At 39.9% G+C, this 6,562-nt stretch overlaps 1 protein-coding gene across 1 annotated transcript in view; it reads left to right on the plus strand.

The window, feature by feature from the left end:
• TMEM67 (transmembrane protein 67) overlaps positions 1–460 on the plus strand; it is an 84,275-nt gene extending 83,815 nt beyond the window's left edge. Inside the window, exon 29 of the transcript XR_009180461.2 lies at positions 219–460. The gene's annotated coding sequence lies outside the window, so the exon portion shown is untranslated. The remainder of the gene's footprint in view (positions 1–218) is intronic.
• Positions 461–6,562: the final 6,102 nt, after the last annotated feature.

The raw sequence follows: 6,562 nt of genomic DNA on the forward strand, positions 1-6,562 counted from the left end.
AGCAGAACTGACACAGCAGGAAAAAATAGGTTTTAGCAGACACTGGCACTGAAAAAATAGTTTTAAAATGTGTCATTGAGCTTTTTCTCCTTGTATATCACTATTGAGCATTAAAAATTAAGCCTGCTCTGATTGGAAATAATTATAGCTAATGTTTGCATGCAGTTTGATTCTCAAATTCTTTAATATTTGAATGCTATTCCATGTATCCTTTTTAGCTACCATGTGTACAACAAGCACACCAATACCAACTGCCATGAAGACTCATTAAGCTGACATTTTAAATGATACCACTGCAAGTAACTGGACCAGTTTACTACTGACTCCCAGAAGGTAGATTTGCAAGACTACATTAGAGCATCTGTCCTAGACACTAACAGAATGGAACTCCAAAGCCATTCCCTTTAGTCTGTCTGTTCTCCGTGGTTATTATAAATCTGCAGGAAGAGCCTTCACTTAATTTTTGTTTTATTTTGTATTATGCATGTTTAGGATAATGAGGCGGAGTAGACAGATGATGATAAACAAAATGTGATCTATATATACACATTAGAATATTACTCAGCCCTGAAAAGGAATGCAGTCCTGATATATGCCATTGCATGGATGAGCCTTGAAGACATCATGTTGAGTGAACTAAGTCAGATGCAAAAGAACAGATATTCTATGATTTCACTTAAATGAAATAACTAAAATATGCAAACTCACAGAGGTGGAACGTAGACTATAGGCTCTAAGGGTGGGAGGGAGAATGGGGAGTTTAAGCACAATGAATGGGTGCAGGGTTTCTCTTTGGAGTGATGGGAGAGTTCTGGTAATGGATGGTGGTGAGGGTAGCACAACTTGTGAATGTGATTAATCCCACTGAATTATGTGTTTGGGAGTGATGGAAATGGGAAAATTCATGTTGAATATGTTTCCACAATTTAAAAAAAGAGGGACTAAAGAGACAAATGCAATACCTGATCCTGGACTGGATCTGATAATGGAGGAGAAAATGCCCTACAGGACATTATGGGACATATGGAAAAAATTGGAATATAGACTAAGCTCTATATCAATGTTAAATTTCCTCAACTTTTAATTGAACTTAAGGTCATCACATAAGTGAATATCCTTGTTCTTAAGAAAAGTACTTGAGGTTTAAAGAGCTTAAGGAGCATAAAAAAATAGATGAATATATGGATAGATGGCTAGACAGGTAGATAGAATGATATGGCAAATGTGGCAAAATGTTAAACAAGTTGATGGATCTAGGTAACTGGTTGGGTTATTGAAGTTCTCAGTGTGGGTTTTGTATCTTTGCAACTGTCCTGTAAGTTTGAAAATATTTCAAAACAAAAAGTTTAAAGAGAGAGGAGAGAAAGAGTAGAAATGCCACTAAGGGTAAAAGCTTTGAATTCTGACAGTCTGACAGGGATCTGAATCCCCCAGTTCTTTATTTACTTTGTGTATGGTCAGAAACAAACCCTTCAACCTCAATTTTTATTTTCTTCATCTGAAAAACTGGTTAATACCTGTCTCAAGAGGATTGAAGTAGGTAATAAAATAAAATTATTAGCCTGGAAAAGTGATGTGCACAGAGCATGTGGTGCATCACTGTGACTGAATTATTATTTTTATAACCACGAAACGAATGTGACATATTTACCATTTTGTATATTTCTGTGGTAAACCTGAGTTAAGTGTAGATAGGGCTAAGCAGAGGTGGAAACCTGGCCGAACAAAAACAGTAATAGTTTCAACTAACCAACAAGCTCCACAAGAAACAACACTGGGTTGGAGTTGTTAATGCAATTTAAAGCTATGTTAATGGAGTATTCAAAATACAGGAAGAAATGGCCTTATTATGTGCTGCCCAGACATTATTCATGGGATCGTGTCTAATTCTGAATGTGTCTGGTTCAAAGGGACCTTGATAAATTAGATTGTATTCCGAGGGTGGTGATCAGGATGGAGAAGGATCTGAAGACTGTGCCCTATGAAGAATAACAGAAGAAACTAGAGAAAGGTTTAACCAGGAACATGATAGCTCTCTTTGAAGATTGGCCCCATGCAACTTACCCATATAGTTCCAGAGAACAGAACTATGATCGCTGAATGGAACTTATGAGATGGTAGGTTTAGGTTTGAGAAACCAAAGGCACTTGAGATAAATTAGAGCTACCCAGATAATAGTGGCTCCCTGTCATTCAGGTCTTCCTACAGATGCCTTTTGGCAGTAAGTCTGGGATGCTCAGAGAGGTTCCCTGAATTGGAAAGGACAGACCACATGGATTCCATGGTCCTTTCCCAGTCTTCCATTTGGGTGTGCACATGCAGCCTTCCAAGACAAAAATCATGCCACCTGCAGAGGCTGCCCTTCCAGGATGGAGTTGGCCCCAAGAACCAAAATACTGAAGAGCCCTTTTTAGAGCAAATCGCCTTGCATATAGAATGCACCCAAGGGGCGGAAAATAACTGGATTGTTACAGGCTTTTATTTATATAGTTCTACCATTTGGGGAAATATAATTTACTCTACAGTATAAGTATCCAATTCCATAAAGTAACACATCTGCTTATCAGCATTGTTCTGAGGGGCCCTGAAAATGAGAAGTGGTTTAGGAAGTAACCTGAAATGGATGGAAATACAGTGAAAAACTCTTGTGTGTGTTTGCCTAAGGGCTGCTGATGCCAAGTACCAGAAATCTATTGTCTTTTATAATGGGGATTTATTGGGGGTAAAAGCTTACAGTTCCAAGGCCATGAAAAGTCCAACTCAAGGCACCAAAAGAGGTGCTTTTTCACCAAAGTCAGCTGCCATCAGCTGAAGGAAGATGGTGGGTGATTTCTGGCTGCCTCTCCTACATTGGGCTTCCTCTGTTAGGCCCAGCTATTCAGCTCTCTTCCCAAGTTTCTCTGGAAGCTGTAAGGCAAATGGTTCATCTCTCCCCCAGGCCTCAGCTGTTTGATCCTCATCAAATGGGAGGATCAAAAATGGTAGGGAGGGAAACGGACTTTGGCCCAGTGGTTAGGGTGTCCGTCTACCATATGGGAGGTCCGCGGTTCAAACCCCGGGCCTCCTTGACCCGTGTGGAGCTGGCCATGCACATCCGCAAGGAGTGCCGTGCCACGCAAGGGTGTCCCCTGCGTGGGGGAGCCCCACGCGCAAGGAGTGCGCCCGTGAGGAAAGCCGCCCAGCGTGAAAAGAAAGTGCAGCCTGCCCAGGAATGGCGCCACCCACACTTCCCGTGCCGCTGACGACAACAGAAGCGGTATTCAGCAAATAGACACCAAGAACAGACAACAAGGGGAGGGGGGGGAATTAAATAAATAAATAAATCTTTAAAAAAAAAAATGGTAGGGGAAAAAAAAAGCCAACCAAGAAAGATAAAATAAAAATGGCCATGTTCTCTCTTCCTGTGTCTGAGTGAGTGTGCTTTTATATCAGACCCTGCAAGGGAGCAGGGACTCAACCTGAGTCATATCTCATTGACATAGTGCAATAAAAAGCCCTACAGCAGGAGTTCCACGGACCCCTTTTCCAGTCAGGTGATAACCACAAACCCCTTACTAAGTCCACATTATACTGTGTATTATTTAGTAGGTATATCACACCCGCACCAACACATCCCCACGAGAATAATATTTTTTTTGAATTTTAATTTGAGGTCTTGGACCTCTTGTTAAGAACCCTTGCCCTACAGCAATCTTAACAGGTAATCTAATCAAAGACCCCTAAGCTTAATTTAATGCAATCAAAGGGTATCACACCCAGAGGAAAAGATTTGTTTACAAACATAATCTTTCTCTTTTGGGGCTTCATAAAATAATTTCAAACTGCCACTTTCTGCAACTCATTTCTTCTTCTCAAAAAAAAAATGGGCTAAGAGGTTGGATATACATTTATAGGCAGAATTGGTAGGGGAAAGTCAAAAGATTTTGGTTTTTGTCCTATTTTTGTTGATAGCTAGACTTTGACTGAGTCAGTTCTGCTTTCTGAACCTCTGTTCCATCATTTATAGTCCTGATGATCTCTAAGGGCTCTCTCTCTACTCTCATTATCCACAACTGGTAACCTACAAGTAAAATACTGGATAAGGATGATTAATGTCCATAATAAGTCTATTTACTAGTTGCATATTCTTGGACAAGTCATTTAACCTAAAGTTTTGTTTAATATAATTTTAAATGCTGGGTAATAACCTTGTGGGTGCAGGCATGGCATGATTATAAGAAGCACATCACTTTAAGACAATGTTATGTGGGGAAAAAAATTTAATGACCTTGCCTTTTGTACCTGAATAGCAAGATGGAGTATGTTATTACAAAGTCCTAAATCACTACCCCAAAATAAACCAACCTGTGAAAGAACATTGCTAGTAGCCCATGTAATATCCATTCTCCCCTTCTTCTATATACGTCAGAAGTCCAGTTTCATTTGAGTTGAAATGTATTGCATTTTGGTGGCCATGTTTCATGGTGACCAACGAGAGGTAAGTAGAAGTCTACCAGGTGGAGTTTTCAGGAAGACTATTGATTTTGTTATAAAAAAGGGATAGACTTAAACTTAGCTGGCATGTGCTTTTTTGCTGTTCCTCTATGTTCCTGCCTTTGAGGTCCAGAAATACCTTGAGCTCAAGGATGTGCGACAGGAGGGTAGAAGAAGCCTGGGTTTCTTATGACTGTCTCAAGTGGTAGTGTCAACTTGGGAATGCTTCTACTTCTTCTTACATATTTATGAACCCCTATTTGTAGACAGGTCTCTATTACATGCAGCCTAATGCAATTTTTACTAATACCCCCAAACAACTGTTTTCCAACCATCCCACAGCAGATACACCATAGCAGGAACTAATTTCACTTTATACCCTCCAGAGTCATCTGCAGCCTAGCTCAAAAGCAAGGACATAGTGGAGAATTCTCTTCTGGTACCTTCCATCTCAGCTTCTTTTTTTCTAAACATGCTGTTTAGTGTCTTCAGAGACATCATTACTATCATCATCACCTTCAAGAACAAGAACAAGAACGTACTGATCATCTACTATTACCTTGAGGAAATCCCGATCAACTGACTTCTACCAGCACTGTTTAATACAGAAACATTCATTGAGAGAAAGATGGCACTATCTCAAACTTTCTTGAATAACTGTTTTAAGGGTTATATTTATTGTCCCATAAAACTGTATTTAGATGCTAGTAAAGAAAGCAAAATTATTATTTATTGTTTAATTAATATGCATTATAATGAACATAGTTCATGTTAAATTTATGATATACTAGTTCTTACTGTTATGCACTTTGCATCAGATTGGAGCATCTTGTATAAATATGTGCCTATTACATTTATGCTATTATATAATACTTGAAGAATAATTTTACAGTTTTTACACAATTACAGAAATTTATATTTGTATCTTTGCTTTTATGACATGGTTGGTTGTATTTATGATTTATTTGAGGCTGAGTTCTTTGTAAGGATGCTACTGTTATAATAATTTCCCTAGGGGCAAAAGAATTTCTATTTTGTAGCGGTACATTTTGTGATGCAGTTTCCAGAAATGCCCAAACAGACAACAGGCATATCTTCCTTCCTTTGGTAAGGATTTGGCTCCTATGTCCCTAATGGGAAGGTAAGCTGCCTTCTTGGAACTCTCTCACTTGACCCTTCCCTCAATCACTTATCTGTTCTAGATGTCCGTATCTTTTCTGTAACCAACCAGTTTCACTTCTGATCTCGTGCTTGCTACAGCACCCCAACTTCTGTTCACCAGTCTAGTCCTCGGTGACTCGCTCTGTGCAGGGCGGCCGTGGCCCTCAGACGCAGCCAGGGCTTTCTTGTTCCTGTGCTCACCCAGGCTGTCTATACAGCTGTTTGGGCCTCAGTCCCTCTGTGGATTTCCATAATAATTCAACCATGCCAAGCTTTCTGCGACTTTTTAAAAAACTTTCTGAATATTCATAAGGCCCCTGTCATAGCATAACACCTAACAACTCCTAATCTTCATCTCTCTCCTCCTCCTTCTTCCCTCCCTCCCTCCTTCCCAGATTCCCCCAGGAGCTCTGTTGATGTGCGTCCTTCCCCAGGCTCCTGTAGACCCAGCTCTTATCCCAGGCAGGAACTGCATTTCCCTAAAAAGGCGAATTTTCCCTAGGAGGGATTTTTGTACCAGTTATTAATAGAATTTTTTTCCTTCTTGTTATAACCATACACACAGGCATTTGATCACATATTTTCATGAATAACCAAAGAGGAGTCTGGCTTCACAGAATCATGTCAATATGACAAAATGATGTCACACAATAAAAAGTTTTCTGGAGTGACAGTGCAGGAAGAGAACAAATAGAGGGTTTTGACCTCTCCTCGGCTTGTGGTTGTGGAAGCTAACAGGGTGAGTCAGAATGCAGATGAGTTCTTGGGGCCCACAGCACATCTGGTGTGTATTTACTTCAACTGCAGCCACATGTTAACTTTTCCCAGTGTTACACACTCCAAATGGAGAAGTATATGAAGCATCTAATGCTAACATTCAATCCTTTAAATGAAAAAAATTCCAGTGACAAGAAAGAAAAGTTGGCCC

The sequence above is a fragment of the Dasypus novemcinctus genome, chromosome 14 (genome assembly GCF_030445035.2).
Source record: "Dasypus novemcinctus isolate mDasNov1 chromosome 14, mDasNov1.1.hap2, whole genome shotgun sequence".
Lineage (NCBI taxonomy): Eukaryota > Metazoa > Chordata > Mammalia > Cingulata > Dasypodidae > Dasypus > Dasypus novemcinctus.